Below are 23,479 nucleotides of genomic sequence, written 5' to 3'. Positions count from 1 at the left end.
GGCTTCAGGGTTACTGATGTACCAGTTAAGTGAACTGCAGCTCTAATCCAAGTGGAAACATTAATAAAAATAAGGACACAGGGTGGACCAGCTCAATTAAGGTCAGGGTGGACCAAGCTACGCTTGGTAGCAGGACAATTTCTGACCCATCTTCTGGTACCTCAAAAGTTAATGAGCATTGGAATGACTGGTGTAGATGCAATGGGAAGCTAAGCTGGGCAAAGCCGGGGCAGGTAATGATTTATACTGCCTACGTTTACACTAAATAGGATTCCAAAGCAAAAAAGTCTGCCTATAAATACGAGGTTTGTGTTTACTGTTTGGAAAAAAAATCCAGCCATTGTTGATATAATGAGAATGGTTTGAGAGACATCAATGTAACCTTGTAGCTAAGGAGAGTGGGCTGGAATGCATATGCATGAACAATGATGATTTCACTATACTGCTCAGTGGAGGTGGTAGACACCACTGAATGAACATATGTACTGTGTGGTTGTTGCATTCAAAATGACTGAGTGAGTAGGGCAATGAATCTGCATCAAATTTTGTGTTAAGCTTGAACATTTCTCCACATAAACTATTTGGATGATTCAGAAGGCCACTGCTATGGGCAACTGGTGATTGGCAGCTCCATCATGACAATACGCCCGCTCATGCCTCATGTCTTCTGCAGAGTTTTTTGACAAAAGATCAAATCATCCAGGTGACTCAGCACCCCTAGAGGCCAGATTTGGTGTCCTGTGACTTCTAGCTTGTCCCATAACTAAAATCACCTTTGATAGGAAAGAGATTTCAGACAGTGGATGACATTCAGGAAAATATGGTGGGGCAGCTTATGGCGATTTGGGAGAACTGTGTGAGGTCCCAAGATGTCTATTTTGAAGGGGACTGAGGGGTCACTGTCCTGTGTACAATGTTTCTTGTATTTTGTATCTTCATCAATAAATTTCTCTATTTTTCATATTACGTGGCTGGATACCTTCTGAACAGACCTCATATATCTGGTTGTAATTTTAACACTTCTGAAATTGGTACATAATTTTAACCAAATATGTGTCTTTTATTTGAAAATCTTTCTACCTTTCCCCAAAGGCTTTACTGATTAAACCGACTGTCAATCCATGGTGTCTTAAAAATTCAGGGAATATGACAAATTTTCCTGTAAGTTAAAAGAATGAGTGGCTAGCTAATATGCCAACAACATTTATTTAGTACTTTCTTTGTGCTAGGCATAGTGCTAGGTGCCTTTTTTATAGAATGTCAAATTTGATTCTTATAACTACTATTACATTCCATGTTTGTGGCCCCCCCCCTCAAAAAATCATATGTTGAAGCCCTAAACCTTAATATGATGGTATTTAGAGGTGGGGGTGTTTGGGAAGTTATTAAGTTTAGATGAGTCATGACTGTGGGACCACTATAAAGGGATTTGCACCCTTATAAGAAGAGGAAGACTGAGATATATTCTCTCTCTGTCTCTCTGTCTCTCTCTGTCTCTCTCTGTCTCTCTGTCTCTCTCTCTCTCTCTCTCTCTCTCAGCACAACTGAAGAAATGCCACATGAGCACACAGCAAGAAGGGGGTTGTATACAAGCAAGGAGGTGGAACATCACCGGGAACCAAGTCTGCTGACACCTTGATCTTGGACCTCCTAGCTGCCAGAACTGTGAGAAATACATGTCTGACATGTCTGTTGTTTAAGCCACCCAGTCTATGTACAGGGTTTTGTTATAGCAGCGGACACAGACTAAGACAATCATACACATTTGGAAACTGAGGATCAGAGTGACTGAGTAAGGTTAAGGTCGCAATAACTTACTTAAGCCACAGCTGTGTTTGATTTCAAAGCCTAAATTCTGAACCACTTCTCTACTGCATCCATGAAATTTAATACTGTGCTTTCAATCACAAATTTATCAGCTCTTTCTATATTTTTTACATAATACACATTCATTCTTCTAGTCAAAGGCACATTCTTCTGCTGAGATTCCTGCTATAGCCTCCTAACAGGTCTCCCTGCATATACCTCCTCTTTTTCTCCCTCTCTTTCCCCTCCTATCTGTTTTAACTCAGAATCTAATGGGATCACTTTAGAATATAACATATCATAAGACCTCTCAAATCTACATGGCTCACAAAACCACCGGGAGCAAACGCTGTAGTTTACAATGGCCTATAGGTCCCGCATAATCCTTCTCAGCCAAGCTCACTTCTCTGACTTCACCTCCTATGACTATCTAACTCTTATCTGCTCCAGACCCACTGCTCTTCCTGTTGGCCCCACTCTCCCCTTAGGTCCACACTCTCATTTTGTGACTTTCACACGTACTGTGCTCTCTGTCTATAATGCTTTTTGCAGATAGATTTCTTACCTCCTTCAAGTTTGATCAATTCTTAGTTCTCAGTAAGATCTACTTTAACTACTCCTATTTTAATATCACAATCTACTTCCCCCATGTTCTGACAATTGTACTTTGCTCTACTTTTTTCCATGACACCCATCAACTTTTAATCTATGCATAATTTTACTTACTTATTATGTTTATTGTTTGACCTCTCTGCTAGAGTGTAAAATCCATGAGGGGCAGAACCTTTGCCTGCTTTATTTAATGGATGTAACCTCAAGTGCCAAGGACAGTGCCTGACATGTAGTAGGCAAATAAATATTGGTTGACTAAATGAACTTTAGAAAATAGATTACTTGTCACTAGAAGACAGAGCATATTTTAGGTGAGATATTGGGAACAGAGGGATCCAGTCAACTCCTCATCCACCCACCAACAGAATGTAGTGGGAATACAGATAGATCTAAACAGTCTCAAATATGTTCAAGGTAAATACTTTCATTATAGTAAAATACAAAGTAAAAATGAAAGCCATCCATTAGCCAGAATCACTAATGCAATTCAAATATACAAGAAGTAGAGACCCCCCAAAACCAGAATTATCTTCTGGAGGGCGGGCCCCTTGTAGTACAGGCTTCCCCTGCTAGGTGAGTGTTCTAGGAACCCATCTGTGTCAGTGTGCTAGCTGGTGCTGTTGTGAGAGGCTGCGTTTGGCTTCAGTAAGCATTTTTTTTTCAGACTTTTTCAATGTGCTTGCTCATTTTATGGCAGGTGATTCACGAGCACACCTGCCCACACCACACTGAGTGTTCAGCAGTTTTTGACCACAAATGGCATGACCCCCATGCCTCACCCTCTTTATTCACCTGATCTCACCGAGAGACTTTTGTTTGTCCAGATGAGAAAGTCTTCAAAGGGAAACATTTTGCTGAGGTGGAAGAGGTGAAACAAAAAAAAGGTAGAAGCACCAAAAGGCACCAAAATCAATGAATTCAAAAACTGTTTTGGGCAGTAGAAAAAATGTCTCAATAGGTATATTGCATCAAATGGTGAGTACTTTGAAGGTAACTGAAGTTTAAACATATAAAAGAGTAAATACACAATTTTTTATAAGTAAATTGTTTTTTGGGAGTCCCCTTTTTGTATATACAAATATGTGTGTGTATTTCTAGTGCTTTTTCCTAGTGTTTATCCTGTATATAAACTATCTTTAATTTTTTTAACAAACAAAATTAATATACCAAACTAAAAAGCTTCTGTACAACAAAAGAAATCATCAACAAAATGAAAAGGCAATGTAATGAAGGAGAGGAAATATTGGCAAGTCACGTATTTGATAAAGCGCATGTATCTTTTTAAAAATACTTTATTGATTGTGCTGTTACAGTTGTCCAAATTTTCCCCTTTTGCCCCCCTCCACCCAGCACCCCCCACTACCTCAGGCAATCCCCCCACCATTGTTCATGTCCATGGGTCATGCATGTAAGTTCTGTGGTTACTCCATTTCCTATAGTGTACTTTACATCCCTATGGCTATTCTGTAACTACCTATTTGTACTTCTTAATCCCCTCACCTCTTCATCCATTCTCTCACACTCCCCTCCCATCTGACAACCATCAAAATGCTCTCTGTATTCATGATTCTGTCTCTGTTCTTGTTTACTTAGTTTGTTTTTTAGATTCAATTATTGATAGTGTTTATTGCCAATTGTTATGTATTTATTGCCACTTTATTATTCATAGTTTTTATCTTCTTTTTCTTAAATAAGTCCCTTTAACATTTCATAAAATAATGGTTTGATGATGATGAACTCCTTTAGTTTTTCTTGTATGGGAAGCTCTTTATCTTCCCTTTAATTCTAAATGATCGCTTTGCTGGGTAAAGCAGTCTTGGCTGTAGGTCTCTGCTTTTCATGACTGAATATTTCTTGCCAATCCCTTCAAGCCTGCAAAGTTTCTTTTGAGAAATCAGCTGACAGCCTTATGGGAACTCCCCTATAGGTAACTTACTGCTCTTTCTTGCTGCTTTTAAGATTCTCTCTTTCTCTTTAACCTTCAGCATTTTAAGGTTAAGGTTAAGGATCCCATGGAGGATCAGCTGTGCTGGGTCAGGGTGGTGGTGCTCTGACGAGGATGTAGCTGTCCACTGGGTGCACAGGCTCTGGGGTTTCCCAGATGGTACAGGTCAGGGTCAGCCACCACCTGTGTTCTGCCTGAGGCCACCCAGTGTGAGTATGAAGTGATCTGCAGAAGGCTACTACTGGTGCTGGGCTTGGAGGTTCCCAGGCAGAGCCAAACTGTGATCCAAATCTGGCTGCTGCTAGTGTCAGGCCTTGGGCCACTTAGCCAGAGGTACGGGGCTGGGTGCAGGTCACAAGTTGGGCGGGGTGGAACCTCAGGTAAACACCAGGGCAGGGCAAAGTGTGCAAGCCAGGTTGATGGAGTCTCAGATAGGCTCCTGCCTGCTGCCTGCTGGTTCTGTTGGTCTGTGGGGAGGGCTCAAAAGAGACACAATGGCTTCTGCCTGCCTTTCTGTTTGGGCAAGAGCGGTCTCCCAGCTCTTGCCCTGATGCCAGACACTTCAGTTCCTCCTGATATGTGACTGGTGCCTTTCAAGCTGCTACCCTGGTGGGGTTACAGCTCAGGGGGAGTGCATCTGAGAGAGTCTGGCTACGGCCTTCGAAGAGGAACTGCTAGGGAGCCCAGCAATTTTGTTTACCAACTCCAATCCCGATGGTTTTTATAGCTGGAAGTTATGAGGTCTTCTCTTTCCGGACCCCCTGAGCTGGAGGGCCTGCTGTGGGGCTGGGAGCCCCTGCGCTGCAGATATCCCTCCCGAATTTTTATGCACCACACATGAGTGTGGGACCATCCTATTCTGCATGTCTCTGCCTCTCCTACCAGTCTGGATTGATGCGGTTTCTTTGGTTCTGTAGTTGTCGGATTTCCATTCAGCTCAGTTTCTGATGGTTCTGGGTGATGGTTGTTCTACAGTTTAACTGTAATTTTGATGATGTTGTGCAAAGAGGCCAGCTGTTTAGCTATGTCTCCATCTTGCCTGGAAGCCCTACTGAAAGGGCTTGTATCTTTAAGAAAATATAAAGAACTCATAAAAATCAAGAGCAAACCCAAAAACCAATAAATCTGATTTTAAAATGGGCAGATGATCTTAACAGACTTTTTTTTAAAGAAGGCATACAGATAGCTAGCAGGTACATGAAAAGATGCTCAACATCACTAATCATCAGGGAAATGCAAATCCAAAAGATATCACCATAAGATATTACATCATACCTGTTAGAATAGCTATTACCAAATATAGGTAAGAAATAACAAATGTTAGTGAGGATACGGAGAAATGAGAACCCTCATGCACTTTCGGTGGGATTATATATTGGCACAGCCACTATGGAAAACAGCACGGAGTTTCCTCAAAAAATTAGAAATAATCATCTCAAAATATGCACAACTGTCAACTCATTACATTGTATACCTGAGACTGATATAATCATATATGTCAATTATACCTCAATATAAGAAAATACAAAATTAAGATGATCCTTTCTTGGCATGTATACAGATATCTTTTATTGATAACAACAACAGAAAAACTTCTCCTTGGATACTACAGTTCCATCTAGCTATAAGTTCTTTCTTCTTCAGAATCGAGTTCCTGGAAGAACAGAAGGATATCACTTCTGTATATGCTTTCCTATTACCCACTTAAAATAAAACTGCCGCTGCCTAAAGTCATCTGTGACCTATATGCCTGATCCAATGGACTATTTTTATCTCTTGCTATATTCAACAATTCGGCAGCATTTGATATTGTTGGCTAATTTCTTCTCTTAAAATTGTCCTTTTCAAGAATGCCACTTGAATGGAGTTTCCTTTTAATTTCTGATCCTGTTTCTTTTTCTGGCTTTCTTTCCTTTGGCCTCCCCCTAAATGCTGGGATTCTGTAGTGCCCAGGTGTAGCTGGACCCAAATTTGCTTTTCTAACAGCACGAGTTCTCCTTCAGCAAGCTCATCTTTAATTCCTCTATGGTTGTAGGCACTATTTGTTATACTGATGAATCAATAATCTCCAGCAACAGCCCACAGCACTCTCCTGAATCCGACATCCATTAACCTAGGGGTGTCCACTGATCTGTCAGAGATCCACCTCTCTGTAGATTTGCCACTCAGGACAGGGAAACACAGTGTGTTCAAAGTAAGTTAATTTCTCCCTTAAACCTGCACCTCATCACAGATCTCAGTCACTGTTACCACAATCTAACTGCTATTCACCCAAGGAAGAAATTTATCCATCATTTTAGAGTTTTCCTTTATCTTCACTTTCTACGTCTCATCACAATCAATGACACAGATTCCACTTGCTGCAACAGCTTTGCATTTTCCTCCCCTTTGTTCTCCCATTGTTACTGCCTCAGTTCAGCCCCATCTTTTCTTGTTAAGGAGGCTTAAGAGTCTCCTCTTCTTTCTCTATCCCTACAGTTCATGCTCTGTACTGCTGACAGGCAGATCTTTCTCAAGGGAATTTGGAATACATCACCGTATGTGTGTCTCTTACAGGGAGAGGAAAATTTCACCCTTTTTTTCAGTGCAGAGAACCTCCATCCAGACTCAGGTGAAAGATTTACAATTCAGATAAATCAGTTCGCAGGTCACTGACCAAATCATGTTACTAAGCAGTGGATGAGGTCACAATGTTAAAAATGCGGCCCTGCCACCATCTTTTCCTCTCCCTTTTTCAGACTATAATGCTCAGAAATCTGACACTTTTAGGCTGAGAGACAGCTGGTTGGCAAGTAACAAGTATGAATTTGGAGCTCTATTTTTTAACTAAAAAAGCAATACATGCATATGGTAACAAATGAAACAATATAATACTTATAAAGGCAAAGCAAATTGTGGCAGACACTTTTGGTTGGATAACCCAATGCTTTTCCCGACCTCATTCCCTTCATAAGAACCATTGCCTGTTATGTAACCCAGAAAACCTAAATGGTTATTTACCTAGGCTTTCTTGTAGCTAGAGTCAGCCCATTTTTGGTCAATGAGACATAAAGAAAGTATGCTGACAGTCCCTGGAAAGCTCTGCATTCCACTATCCCCCCCCCCAAAAAAAGGACAAAAAGTTTACATTATCCCTTTCCTTTCTTTGAACACAGTGATCCTGATATTTGGATCTGTGTCAGCCGTCTTGCAACATGAGGCAACGCACATGAGAACAGAAGGGAAGTGGGGACAAAGTTAGAGTCTGCCTCCTTGATTGCAGAAATTATCTCTAGTCTCTGTATGAGAAAAATAAATGCTGCTCCTGCCAGTCAAGTTTATTTTATTTACAGCTAAAATTGCAACAATCATCTCCACTCCACCTGCCAACTTCCTACCTTTCACAAGCAACCATCCCTGGGCCAACAGTGGTGAATCCTTTCATACTTTCTCTTGCCTCCCACAAAATATAAAACTACATGTGCTCGTAAACACACTGTTGCTACTTTTTTCACTTACCAATGTATCATGCATATCTATGTAAGTTAGTATATGATCTATCTTTTCCTCTTATTTTTAAACCTAGATACATACGTATTTTACATGAATAAAATGATCTCATATCTTCTTTTTATAGTTCAGCTTTCTTTTTTGCTTGCCTTTGTAGACTTACTCCTCCTCCCAGTCTCCTGTCTCATTCCTTGTACCATTCCATCTTGCAACTTATCCCTTCCTCTCTGGGGCCTGATCACTCTCCTTTTGTTATTCTCCCCTCTGTAAAAATGTTCCGCCCCTCCTTTATGCCCCTACTTCCACAATGCCTCTGTTGATTGTCCACACATGTCCTCCTCTATTACATTTAGGTGACCCTTGTGGGCATGGACTATGCTTTATTTAATTTTTCTTAATTCCTAGGCCTGGAGGTGAAAATAGAAATTAGAATCAAGGGTAGAAGTGTAAAGGAAATTTCAGGTAAGGGGGCAGCCTGGGGAAACCATGGAGTGTGTGGATGAGGCACCTGTTAGTCCGACTGAACAAGAGTTTTTTTCAATAAGGGACAGGAAACATTCCTTGGAGATAAAAACTGGGTCAGTTGCTGTTGATCAGGAATGGGCAATCTATAGACTAGGGGCCAAATACAACCTGCTGCTCATTTATGTAAATGAAACCTCACTGGGACACAGACATGCTCATTTGCTTCTGTGCGGTGGATGGCTGCTTTTGTGCTACCAGGGCAGAACTGGTACTAGGGACAGAGACTGCACGACCAGCAAAGCCAAGCCTAAGAAGCTTCATTATGTTCCTGAATGTAGCAGTGCTTATTTCCATCACAGTCAACAAATATTTATTGAGTGAGGTAATCAGCATTATTTCAGGCCTTCTTAGTCTGCTCGGGCTGCAGTAACAAAATACCATAGGCTGGGTAGCTTAAACGGCAGACATTTACTTTTGTCTTGAAGCTGGGAATCCAAGATCAGGGTGCCGCATATGGTTGTGTCTGATGAAGAATCTCTTCCTGACCTGCAGACGGCCACCTTCTCTCTGTGTGCTCATGTGGCTTTTCCTTTGTGCATGCGGAAAGAGAAGTTTCTCTCTTCCTTTCCTTACAAGGCCAGCAATCCTATGTGACCAGCCCCTCCCCCCACCTATATGACCTCATTTAACCTCAATTACCTCCTAATAATGCTACCTCCAAAAACAGTCATATGGAGGTAGGGCTTAAATAAGGGCACAAGTCAGCCCCTAGCAGGGGTAAACAAGGCCCTAGAAACACTGCAGTGAACACATCAAGCAAGTAGGGCCTATTAACTAGTTCTTTAAAAAGGAAGAAAATGTGAAGGTGTTTACAAGAATGTGAGTGTTAAGTGGCAGAAAGAGGCAGTTACTAAGAAATGGGGTACCATGGGCCTGAGCCAGAGTGGTTGCCTTGGGAATTTAAAACATTTTGAAACCAAAATCAGCAGGAGCTAATTTTCATTTGGGTGGAGGAGGATACATTGACTTTACAATGAATAATTTTGAATTTTTCCTCATAAGTCTTAAAATAATCATATCTATTGAGTTCACATTTTCATTTTGATTTTCACTCCTCTACTACTTTTGACCTTGTTTTTGACCTCCAGGCAGGTGAGAGAAGTCCCATAGGGCTACCATGGAGAGCGAACACAGGACTGTAACAAAAGTCATTTTTCTGTGTCAAGTGCCAATCCTTACAGCTGTCAGTCAGCTCCAGATCCACAACTACTCAAAACCACAGCCTGTCACACAGAGAGCAGAGTTCATTTCGTGTTCTCTCTCCCTTACTGAACCACTTGGGCCTCTTTTCCTGCCTTATTCCTTACTTCTTTATTTTCTTTGTAGGAGAAAAAAAATGTATATATTAACCAATACATTTTTTTTTCAAGATTCTTGTTATCCATGACCTTCCTTTTCCAGTCGGGGGAAACAGGTACTGTTTTCCTGCGCCAGGGAATGGATGGCACAGCAGTATGTAAATAACAAAGAAATTATTAAAGTTCTGGCATTTGATTTTCAAATGGCTAGGATTCTGAGTATACATGATAGATTTGAAGGATCTTTTTCCTGCTCCTCCTAACCCCACCCCCTTACGCCCAGCATATGTTAGATGAAGATTCTACGGAGTTGGGGCAGGAACCTGGTGGACTGCTGGGAAAGCACTCTGCAACATATTCGTCTCACCTTAAACCAGTGGGAGGACGATGGACAGAACAGAAAACTCCATCAGATTTGGCTTTTCCTAGCAGGGAAGGCCACGGCCTCCAATCTCTAGCATATAGTCTAAGAAGAAAGGAAGGTCTCAGAATTCTCTCATGCTTAGCACAGTAAGGGAGCAGCAGAAGAGGGCACTGATTTAGCAGCGAGTGGACAGTTCTTTAACCGTCAATCAATCAGTAAGTACCGGGAAGAAAGTAAAGTGACCATGTAGATAGCTGAGTAGGTGCCAACCAGGCCAAAGGGTCATTCCACTTGACAACACGCTGACACTTGGAAGGTCCTGAAACTGAGGACACATACCTGAGAGAAAGGAGAGGAGAAAGTCCTATATTGATTAAGATTTAGTTTCCAGCCTCCAATAGAAAGAGGGCCCAAAATGGAAATTAAATTCACTCAATGATTCATTCATTCATTCATTCATTCAGCAAATGTCCATTACATATTTATTATGTACAAATAACTTTTAATTACAAATAATAAAAGTTACATTTTCTGAATACCTGACTTTGTGGACTATGATTCATTCTTAGAACAAATTCTTCCCCTGCCGTCTCTTCATTGTATCTTTTAACCTTTTCACATAAACTGGAAGTTTGCCTACATTTCTCTATATCTTATTTTATCACATTTTCCCCATGTTTTACACAAAGTCCATGCCAGTAATGGATCAAGTTTAGATATTAAGGTTATAAGAAAATTGTAGTGATTAAGAAACAGTGTATTTGAAGTTACTCTAATTACTCTGTTACAAAATTATTTTTATCTGATTGTTAAAAATGCAAATTTTTATAAATGTCATTGTGTTATAAAAATCTGTATCTCTAGTCTCAAAATATGACTTAAAATTTGCATAAATGCGTGTTCTAATTTCAACAGTTTGGGATTTCTAACATATGCTAGCTTCTATTTCAGTCATCAAAAACGTATTTTAGGAAACAATTGGAAGAGTTTTTCACCAAAAGCCACTTTTGGTCAATACTGGAAAATAAATCAATGTAGTAAGCCTTCCTCAAGTGCTAATTAAACAAAAGTACTACATCAAGTGTTCAAAAACATACTATATTTGTTGAAGGTATAGGTTTGAAATCGTAACTCTAGTCTCTGTGTAAAGCAGCGAGCTAGAAAGGCTCTTTGGTCTGAGGAATGTGGTACAGAAGCAGGCGTGCTGGACAGAGGCAGCAGAAGAACACCAGCACCAAACCTGCAACTGTTTGTGGGGCTGAGGTCTGAATTAGCCCTTCCCAGAGATCTGGGAAACCCTGCATAGGAAGAATAACATTAAGATAATTCCTATACTAATAAAAGCCATAAAACCACAGTGCAGTCAAACACAAAACTGGTCCCAATTCCCCCAAATTCAGGTCCCCTGAGATTTACACAGAAGCAACTTCCACTGAAGATAAGCACGCAGTCAAAACTTTCAAAGTATGCCGGAAACTAGACTGCCAACGGAGACTGTAAGTAGATGTAGGAATGGAAAAACTCACTTTTGTAAAACTATGTATAACTAACAATATACTGAAAATTAAAATAAGTGTGTCAAAAGAGAATTTAAGAGGAATACGGTCAATAAGGCAAGAATGGGATATAATAAAAATATAATAAAAAGCAAAAGGTAAATTTGAAAAAGAACCCAGATGGAGACTGTAAATAGAAAAAAGCCAGGTTAAAGCAGACAGATTCAGTGAACTGGAGAACATTGTTAAAGGAAACAGTCTTTAAGGTTCTCAGCTTATTTTAGAGACACAAAGTAGAGACTTTCTTGATACATTCTAAGCATAGAATAAGAATATATGGAATTTTAGAAAATCATCTAGTTAAGCACTAAAACCAAGGCTTCTATGAAAATCTCTTTTATTGCCCTGGCTGGTGTGGCTCAGTGGATTGAATACCAGTCTGTGAACCAAAGGGTCACTGGTTCTATTCCCAGTCAGGGCACATGCCTGGGTTGCAAGCCAGTTCCCAGTAAGGGGAATGGGAGAGGCAACCACACACTGATGTTTCTCTCCCTCTCTTCTTCCCTCCCCCGTCTCTAAAAATCAATAAATAAAATCTTTTAAAACCTTTTAAAAATTTTTATTTATTGATTTTTAGAGATAATGCAGAATGCGGCAGGAGAGAAAGTAACATCAGTTTGTTGTTCCGCTTATTTATGCATTCATTGGTTCATTCTTGTATGTGCCCTGACTGGGGATCAAACCTGCAAATTTGGTGTATTGGGACCATGCTCTAACCAACTGAGTTACCTTAAAATCCCTTCTAAATCATACTCTATATGTCTCTCTAATAATTAAATTGCATTATACTCTTCTAGATAGGCAGTTCCCAACTCCAGTGTCACATGTGAGGGAACAATTCTGTTTTTTCTTAAGTCACTGGCTCTCTGATATAACTGTACTAAAATCTTCACCATTTACCATTTCTTTTAAATTCTTCCTTGGATCTGCACCTTCTCTTTCTCCAATGGCTTCTCACATTAAAAAACAAAACAAAACACCAACAACAAAACAAAAACACAAAAGCACAGACTTCTCTTAGTCTGGGAGTTTGTTTTAGCTACCACCCTACTTCTCTCTCCTTTCTATCACAGCCAAACTTCTGAAAGAAAAACTACTGGTTTTCTAAATTTTATCAGTTTTGCAAATTTTCTTCAACCTACTTCCAGTTATTACTAGATATAATTGATATTTTAAGTTTTCTTCTTTCTTGATTTTTGGGTTGCATTTGACACCGTTGAAAAATGCTTTTAAACATTTTTAAATATCTTTGAATATTTGTCACTTCTCTTGATTTTTATGATACAATATCCATTTTTCTTATCTTCCTGCTTGTTGCTCCAGTGCATCTTTCTTTTACCTCCTATAAACTTGGAGTTCCTTAATGACTTCTAAAATGCCTTCTCATTTTTCCTTCCTAATCTATATAATTTCCCTAGGCAATGCATCCACAGCTTGTGCTGTGGATATGATTACCTAGGTACATATGATTTTCAGATCTATAATTCCACCCCTGGCCTCTCTTTTGAGCTCCAAATCTATATATCTAAGTCTCTACTTGATATTTCTGTTGTGATGTCTGAAAGCACCTCAGTTCAATATGCTTCAAAATGAACTCACAATCTTCTCTCCACAACTGAGCCACTTCTAACTTTCTTCAACCTACTCACTCCATCCAGCTCCCCATGCCAGTACTGTAGGTATTATCCTTGATATTTCTCCTCAAGGTATTAGTAAATCCTGTTTATTCCAGTCCTAGAATTCCTCTAGAATCAACTCCTACGTTTCTGTCTTTACAACTATCACCCTCTCTCTTTATCTGGTCTACTTCAATAAACTATTTATATCCTTTTTTGCATCTAATAATTTTTGCACATTTGCCAAAATAACTTTTGCAAACTCCCATTCTTATCATGTCACCCATGGCTTAAAAACCTCCCTTGCCTCTCTATTGCTCTCGGGCTAAAGAACCAACATACCACGGTCCCTCCAACCCCACTCCAACCTCACCAACCTCATCACTACCTATGCTATTGCCCTCTGAGCCTTAGCATGTCCCTTCACTTTCTTAATGTACTATCATTTTCAGGATACAGAACCTGGCACACGTTAATCTATTTATCCAGAATGTTAGGGCCTCATACCTCTTTATCTAGCTAACTCCTACTCATTTATTAAAAGTTGGCTAAGAGGCATTATTTCAGGAAAACCTCCTCTGACTCCTTAATCTAAAATAGGTCCCCCAGTTATATGCTCTCATAGCAACATGCACATCTCTGTTACAGCATTTATCGTAGTTTGAATTTTACATATTCATGTATGAGAGCTTGATTACTGTGCCACTCCTATTAGGCCATAAGCTCTGTGCCTAATACATGGCTGGCATGTAGTACACACTTAGTATCAGTTGAATGAGATATAATAAGATATTTAATAAATTAACAATGTTTGCAAATAATTTAGCTTTTAAATTGCTTATTTCTAATCTGTTTCATTTTATTATCCTTATACTCTAAATCTCTTTGCATTCTGATGTTATTTCCTGACTGGGGGAAGGGGGAAGCAGCTTGCAGACATGAGCTGGGAAGTATGTGTAAATCTGGGGATGTTCCTAAGATGTCTACATAGTTCTCTTTCATTGTGTCATAGTGAGGAAAAGAAAAAAGCTGAGATTGCCAACTAGTAGCTTCTTATTTTTAAATAAAACAAAGTTATAAGAAGACACAAATTATGTTGAGACACACTATGTCTCTGTAGGCTAGTCAGCAAAGCAACATGTGACTAAAGGAACTCACATTTTATTTACTCTATTGTATCCATTGTATGGTGTCCTAGTTTCAACTTCCCTTCTGGAAATAAGCAAGCTTTTTTGAAAAATAAGTAACATAATAGGCAGAAAGGAAGGCATAGGCTTTATTCTAGTTCCATGGACACCAGTAAAAATTCGGTTCACAGGTATAATATTTACTTAAGCTTTTCAAGCATAATGCTGTGTATAATATTCTAAGTTAAGTTTGTAAGTGTTGCCCTATCTGTGGAAATTATTGTATGTTATGGACTGAATGTTTGTATCCCCCCCCCATATTCATACGTTGAACCCCTTACCCCAATGTGACGGTATTTGGAGATGGGGCCTTTGGGAGGTACTTAAGTCGTGAGGGTTAACTGGTGAACAGGAACAGCACTCCCATGAAAGAGGGCCCAGAGCACCTTGTCCCTTGCCCCTGCTAACATGTGAGGACACAGTGAGGAGATGGTCATCTGTGAACCAGGAAGCAAGGTCTCAACAGGCAATGGACCTGCCAGTGCCTTGATCTTGGACTTCCCAGCCTCCAGAACACTTCTCCAGAACAGTGAGAAATAAATGTTTGTTTAATCCACCTGTGTTATGTTTGTTATAGCAGCCAGAGAAGACTAAGGTATTGTATCTTCCACTTAAATGACTGAAATGATATAGAATGCATTACTGTTCTGATTTAAAAAAATAAAAAATGCAAGAAAAATGCAAAGGAATTAAAACCCCAAATCACACTTTATCTTGATAACCAATATAGACAATGTTAATATTTTATGTTATTTAAATATTGTTTTTCATGTGTGCACGTGATTTTTTTTACAAAAATTAGATTACGGCATATACATTTTCCCACTGTGAACATTTTGCAAACCTGTATTCTTTTCTATCCTTCATAGGATACAAAACATTATAGAGCAGTGACTCTTAACTGGGGTGATTTTGCCCAGAGGGAACACTGGGCAATGTCCGGAAACATTTTTTATTGCCGTGACTGAATGACTGGGCATGTGTGAGCACTACTAGTACCTGTGCATCTAGTGTACGGGGGCCAGGAATCCTGCTAACTAACATCTTACAACACACAGGCAGCAACCCCCAACAAAATCACCTAGTCCAAAATGTCAAAAGTGACAGGGTTGTGAAGATACTACCATTTGTGACAACATGGATGGATCTTGAGAATGTCATGCTGAGTGAAATAAGTCAGACAAAGACTAATTCTGTATGATGTTATTCATATGTGGGATATAACACTGAAAGCAACAAATGAACATACAAAAAAACCCCCAAAACTTATAGACACAGACACCAGTATGGTGGTTACCAAAGGGAAAAGGGGTGGGGGGCTATAAAGGGCAAAGGGGGTCAAATATACTGTGACAAAGAAGATCTGACTGTGGATGGTGGGCACACAGCACACTGTACAGATGATGTATCACAGAACTGTGCACTTGAAATTACATAATGTTATCAACCAATGTCACCCCAATACATTTAATAAAAAATAATATGGCAGGGAAAATACTGAGTAAACAAATAAATAATTTTTAAAAAAAGAAACCCTGGTGGGAGGGGATAAGGGGGGAAGGAGGGAAGGGTTTTCAGGAACAACCATAAAGGACACATGGGCAAAACCAAGGGGGCATGGAAGCAGGGGAGGGAGGTGGGCATGGCTGTGGTTGGGGGAAGTGGTCGGGGGGAAAATGCAGACAACTGTAGTTGAACAACAATAAAATAATTTAAAAAATAAAAATAAAAACAGAAACCCTGTTTCAGTGCATAATGTATTCTTTAAATTTAATCTTTCTTTTTTCCTTTACCTTTTAGTCCCCTTGCACCCCCCTCCCCCCCAGCAATCACCACACTGTTGTCCATGTCTGTGAGTCCTTCTGCAATCAATGAAAGGTAAAATCAAATCTTACACTACCTAGTCATTGATTTCTGAAGACATATTACTAAATCTCCACTGTACTTTTTCTATGGGGATGCATAAAGTCCCTTTTAATATTCCTAAACTTCTTGGGATATAGTCCCATCGGGTGGCTTTTGAAAAGCAAAGAAAAATCCTGGTATCTATTTCCTTAAACACTCAATGCTCTTCTTCACGTAAGATGTAGTTTGATTTTAAAAGTTAAAAATTCACTTCTCTAAGTGAAGTATCAGAAATGTCAATGTTGAAATGTCAGCAGAGCATATACAGATAGGTTTTTGTCCCTTCCATGCAAATTCTTTCAACTTAAGATGTTTGGAAGTTTTTAAGAGAAAAAGGGAAAAAAGTGGTGAATAGTGGAATGTCATGTACACTAAAAAAGAATGCAAAAACAAATACAAATATTTCATTGTTTCCTAACTTATAATGTGCTACAATAGGGTAAATTCTAAAAACTAGTACTATAGATAGAATTCGATGCTAAATAATGAACAGTCAAATGCTTTGTCTATTGTGTAATAATGCTAAAAAATAAAGTACGGACCATTTAAAAGAATGTTAGCTGAAAATAAAGGCATGATTTGAGCTAGACTTTCATCACCTTATAACCTAAATGAATCGACATTGAAAACCAATAAGGAAGATCGATAAATTTATGGTGAACAGTATTTGTTTCTTAAACTGTGATCCACGGACAGAAGTTGGGGTTGTGGGACATGTATGACTTTTCTTTAACCTCTATTTGAAATTAATCATTTCCTTCCGTGATGAATGCAGGAGACAAACACAGCAACACTGGCAGTCTCTGTGGCTTTGTCACCAGCAGAAATCAGGGACATTTTCATATGATATTACGGTTATTACCGAAGCCCCCAAATATCACTGACTCTCCTTACCGTGATGACTTTACAGTAACATCAGACTGACTGCCAGCTCCTGCTATTTCATGCCTTAATGCAGAGGCACACACATGGGGCGGGGAGAAGGTAGGTTTACAGTTGTGAGTATGTGAAGCAGAGTTTATTCTTGAGTTATTTTCATTAATTATTGTATTTTTCCATACAAACTGTAAACTTACTTTCGTCTCATCTGTATTACCATATCACAAATTTTGATTGTTTTCACAACTTTTCAGCATAATTACTTTGCCACCCCTGTATTTTGTTTTATGCATTTAAAACATTTTTTAATGTTTGCCAAAGAGGTCTATGCCACACACACACCAAAGTTAAGAACTCATGGTCTAAGTAGAAAATAAATAGAATTTGTTTACCTCACTCAGTTCACAACCTGTTAATAGAATTCTTGGGGTCAGGTATGTTTCAGAATGCAGAATTTTCAAGATTTCAGTTGGTGGAGAAGCTACCTATAATGCAATGCCCCAGCACAATCTGGGACAGCATCCTGGAATCAAACATACTAACATTTCTTCAGCAGAACATAGGAAAATGCGTACTGAGTGGAACCAATAAAAGCAGTAAGCAGTTTCCCATTACTTAACTCTGGTTTTACCATCAAATGCACTTAGATCAGCACAGGTTTGGTGAACAAATAAATTCTGAAAACAAGGATGAAAAGCTTTGTTTTCCAGGGGTTTTTGAATTTTGGAATGGTGACGAGGGAATGTGGTACTATTTTTGTATAGATAAATGAAATACTCATCTGCTCTGTTCTTTTCCCAAGTTATACCCACTTGCCTCCCATAATTTTGAATTGATAGCTTTCTTTACTCTGTATTATTTAAATTTTGATAATAGCAAGATTTTCCTGCAAGTTTGGGTCCGGCGGTTAAACTTGTGGCAGAAGCCGTCTGCGCCTCCGCAACCATGCAGGGGGGCAATCGGGGGACGGAGTTCTAAGAACAGGCGCTCATTCAGGGTGCACGTCCCTGTAACTGAGGGCTCTGGTGTTTCGGGCTGCCAGTCACCAGTAATTTTCTGGGTTCGTTCTCTCAGCAAAAAAAAACCAAACCAAAAACAACAACTATCCTTTCGATCACATACTACACCTAAACATTATAACAGTAACAACTTTATAGAGGAGGGGCAGCCTGTGGATGATAACGTAACATCCCTTAGACCAATTTGAGTTGAAATGTGAACCTCAGTTCTCAGTTCAGCTATTAATAGAGCTCTTTGGTAGCCATCACAGAATCCTCCAGCACATTTTTTTTTCCTTGTGTGGCACTGACAAACATTAAGATGTTCCATTGCCTTATGACCCATTTGGGGGAAACACATTCATTTGCCAAAGAACACAAATATTGGAAAGAAAAAGCAAGAGAAAAGGGAAGATAGATATTTTATAATCCATCAAATTGTGAAAAAAAAAGGCACATAAACTAAACGAGCAAACACAATATGCCTGCTCTGCTGGGAAATTACACTAGTGTCCCAAGATGAACCTAACCCAAGCCACGGCAAATACTGGGTAAAACTTATACTATAAAAATGAATAAACTACATTGGAAAGAAACTTGAAACCTATGTAATCTTAACCACTGTCATCCCAATAAATTTAATAAAAAGAAATAAAAATATATGAATGTTAGTAACGAAAGTTTGTCAAAACACTAAGTTCAGAACAGTAAGCCCCTTTATAAAATGCAAAAATAAACTAAATATATATTGATCACGCGACGGTGGTGCAGGGTAGCAGGGGAGAGAGAGTGAGAACTAAAACACAAATTGAGATTATATGTAACTGAGGATATTCTGCTTCTTAGTCTGGACAGAGGGCTTGTGAGAATTCATCAAATCATTAATAACAAAAACAAATCACAGATACAGAAAATGAAATAAAGTAAGTAAATGTTGTGCATAAATCAATGATAATATTTTGTCAAGAACTTTGGGTCACGTAAAATCCCATTTTGGGCAATTGAGGCAATAAGACATGTTTCATATTAAAAAAAGTAAGTTTACAGGTCTTCATGAAGCCATTCTATCAACAGATTTTTCACTTCATAGCTGCTAACCATAGTATGATAAAGATAAATTAGGAAATATGAGTAGTTAAAAGGCTCTTTACTTAGTCAGCTTTCAAGTACATTTTATTGAGGTCATGTGCTGGAAGCAGCTTAAAGGGCCAAATATGTGCATCTCTTTCCAACTCTTCATTCAGTGGTCATACTGGTTGCTTGAAATCAGCCACGGAGAGTATTTATACCCCAGAAATTGTCAAGTGCTAAAAGTCAGAATTTTTTTTCTCCTGGAGAAATATTTATCAGTATAGCACCAATTTTATTGAAGAATAACTTACACAGAGAAAATTCACAAATGCATGATGAATTCTCCAAAACCGAAAATACCTATGTAACCATTGTCTGGCAGAACAAATAAAACTTCACGAACGTCCTGAGGACCCTCTCATGCTGCTTCCCAGGAAACTGACTCTCAGTCAGGTGACTTACTCCAAGTCACACAGACAGCAAGTCTTCAGGGCTTACCTATAGTGCTCTTACACAATGCCACAGTCATTACCATTGCATTTATTTCCCAGTTTTATATCCTGTTGGGATTCCCATAGCATGGGATACTTGACTAGCAGCCTCCACAGAGGCACTCGTTTTGCAGTGGGAATGTTTGGTTGGGCAGGGACATCGCTGTCAGTGCACCACAGACATATCTTTGAGACCCTAGAGAAAGTTAGTGGCAGGGAAGTACCTGCTGCTCACAAAAATGTTGGAGGACCGCTCTGAAAAGCTTTAATGCTCAGAGTAAATCACTCAAGGCTAAAGTGAACTTTCCATATGGCAGGTATAAAATAAACAAAAATCCTCTGCTACTCATTGAAAGCTTGCTTAAATGAGTGCATGTTTCTCATTCATCAGTGCCATTGTATATCTGAAAATTAATGCTCCCTAAATATTTCCCTAGTTAAGAAATACGAAACAATTAACTGAGACTTTGTCAACATCCAGCACAGTGCTCAGCACACAGGTGACACTCAATAAATGATGGAGCAGACTGACAGCTGTCAGAGGTGAGGGGGCTGGGGGGCTGGATGAAAGAGGGTGAAAGGATTAAGCAAAAAAAAGAAAAATACACATAATCTCACATACACACAACATGGTAGTGATAGCCAGAGGGGAAAAGGAGGGTGGGAGTGGAGGGGGAGGGAAATTTGGGATGGAAAAAGACTTTGCTTTGGGCAATGGGCACATGATGCAGTGTGCAAATATTTTGTTAAATCATACACTTGAAACCTGTATGGTTTTGTGCACCATGTCACCCCAATAAATTCAGTCGAAGAAGAAACAAAGACTAAACTGGGAATATCCCTGAATCACTGCCAAAAAAAGAAAAGAAAAAAGCAGGAACAACATGTAGAATGGAAGTCTATAGCTTCATAAATGTTTAAAGTCTAACAAGTATGGATTTCAAAGTCACCAAATTCTAATCTGCAAGAATGTAATGGTTTTGCAGCAAGTGAGTCTAACTCATCTACTGGGTTATTTTGTGTGTGTAGCCCAGGACAACAATCTTCAGAGCAAATCGTTCACTTCCAGTTTAAAGCTCAGTTTCTTTGTGGTAAGCAGGGTCTTCCCCATGTACATTCTCCTTCCTGTCTCCCATCCTTGACCCTTCAGAGGACGCGGGCAGGCACAGAGCCTACATGGGCGCCTGAGGTGAGGGGGAAGGGGATGAATGGCCCATGGATGTCCTCTGTCAATACTGGCTCTGCATTCATTCTTATTGAATTCCTATGTGTATAGCACTAAACAAAACCAGAAAGACCTTTTTCTTGTGGAGCTTAGAGTCTAGTGGGGATAGAAAAACTATAAAATAAACATATACTAGGGAGCAATAAGTACCAGGAAGGAAAATAAATTGTAAGGAAATAGAGTAAGTGTGAATAGGTAGGTAGGCATGTCACCAAGACAAGGCAGTGAAATATGTCTCTCTTTAGAGAGACAAGGTCTCTCCAAAACAATGCCATTTGCTTCAGAGATGTAAATGAAGTGAGAGGCTCATGTGGATATCTGAGGGTCGACCCTTCTAGGTAGAAGGAACAGTAAGTGCTTGGTGTGCTCAAGACGCAGCGAGGAGACTACTAAGGCTACAGTAGATGGAATGAGGGGGCAGGCGATCAGTGATGCCAGGAGAATGTGACAGCAAATCACTGAGTTATCACTGGTTAAAAGTTCTAAAGTGGGCCTGCCACCAAGTTTCCATTTGGAAGCTAAAAACCAAGGACTGTGTATCCGGTAGTCTGACACATGTTAGTACATGTAACTCTCAAATCCAGTTTACAAATGAGGGATCTGAGCTCATATTGGTTAAGGATTCCCTAGTCTATAAATACAATATGTTTTCATCATTCTGGTATATGATCTGCTGGTCTCCTCATATAGTTGTACTAGAAATGCTGGAATAAGAAATATTTAATCGAATGTTTCACAAAGGATTCATCCACAGCCTTTATTATAGAAATATGTATTTTGAATGTACAAAAAGACACTCATTCTTGATAGCTTTACAAAGTATTTCCATATTTAATATACTACATGAACACAGGTTAACGTTTTGTGGGAAGCTGTGACCTGCTGCTGTGTGTGATAGTCCAATGTATATTTATTGTGCTGGTGGTTAATGTAGAAGAAGAATACAAGAATCACCTGCTAGGCTAATCTGTTTTGTTCCTGAGTTCAGAGAGTGAGGAGCAAGAATGCACAGAGAAAAATGTGTATCTCCAAAATGTGTTCAAATCTACTTGCTTCCTGTGTGTTCTGATGGATGAGCTGCACTTTCATAATTTCATTGAAAATTTCAAAAGGTTAACATGTAAAAATATATTTTGTTATATTCAGCAAACAGCTGTAATCAAGTAAAACTTTTATCATGTTTCTCATTTGAAATGCAATTTACTCTTTTTGAAACAATGAATTTGCAAAGTAAGCATTTTCAGATGATTATAATGCTTGTTTTTAGAAGGATAGGTAATATTTATATCTATTATAAAAAATTCATTAGCACAGCATATCTCTAGGAGAAGGCTAACAGCTTCATGAGAGAGCAGTATGTTTCATAAGATCTCTGATTTTAAAATGTTTCTATCTCCAAAATGAAGTGAAATTAATAATTCAGCTTGCACCAAAATGCCACAATCAATACAACAGCTTCTTAGTCTACTACAAAACAACACTTTAAAAGACAATCACTTTATAAATAGACTCCATTCTTGTTTTGAGCTGCACACATAAAATGCAGCAAGCTTTTTCAAAGAAAGGACAGTGTTTAGTAGCAGACAGGAAAATGCAACATGCAGCAAAAGCAATTACCACCAGGAGCAAAGTGAGCTGTCCACAAATGACAAATAAGAGCTCAGAATACAATTGCCTGAAGCAATGACTCTCAAACATTAAAGGGCACATGAATCTCCTGGAGAACTTGTTAAAATGCAGATTCTGATTTAGGAGGCAGAGTGGGGCCTAGGACGGTGTATTTGTAACAACTTCTCTGGTGAAATAGTGAGCCCTAACAGGTACTATTTATAAAGTTCCTACCCCGGGGAGCTGTGGGGAGACCTAAACCACATCAGTAAAACTAATACTCAAATCCTTTCTTTACAAAATATTATGCTTTACCAGTAGGAGAAGCAATAGTAAGTTCTCCTAAACCAAAATCTAACAAAAACTGCCAGAAAGCACTAATTACCATTATGATCCTTCAAATCATAATAATTTCAACTGATATTTGAGTGTGGGAAAAAAGAGACTAATTTGAATATTTAGAACTTGGAGATCTCTTACTAAGGAAGTGTCAGTCCTGCTGGCTAAAGTCTGAGGAAGTCTGACTAAAAGCTCTGAAGATCTTCGAGGGGTAACAACAGGGTAGCAACTGGATAGGAGCAAGGATGTGAAGTTACGCAGCACACACCTACCAATCCATCCTGAGGAAATGACGAGACTGAAGGTGCATGTACAAAAGAGTTACATCAGCCAAAAACTGTGTTTGTTATCAAAGGGACCAAAGAAGGGGATTAGTTAAACAAACTATGGTATGTCTACAACTACACTAATTCATTTTCTTTCATCCATAAAAGGAAATACTAGGTGACCAATAACACTGTAATATAGATCTATAATTAATGACGTGGTAAATTGTTTACAGAACATTATAAGAAAAAAGGCTAGACCATAATATGCATAAGATTATTCTATTTAAACATATGCA

At 39.1% G+C, this 23,479-nt stretch overlaps 1 protein-coding gene across 3 annotated transcripts in view; it reads right to left on the bottom strand.

The window, feature by feature from the left end:
* Positions 1 to 23,479, bottom strand: part of RNF180 (ring finger protein 180) — a 127,889-nt gene that overhangs the window by 51,740 nt on the left and 52,670 nt on the right. The gene's annotated exons all lie outside the window — the stretch shown is intronic.

This window comes from Phyllostomus discolor, chromosome 3, assembly GCF_004126475.2.
Source record: "Phyllostomus discolor isolate MPI-MPIP mPhyDis1 chromosome 3, mPhyDis1.pri.v3, whole genome shotgun sequence".
In the NCBI taxonomy this organism is placed as follows: domain Eukaryota; kingdom Metazoa; phylum Chordata; class Mammalia; order Chiroptera; family Phyllostomidae; genus Phyllostomus; species Phyllostomus discolor.
The sequence above is the reverse complement of the archived record's forward strand: the minus strand, read 5'-3'. Positions and strand labels throughout refer to the sequence as shown.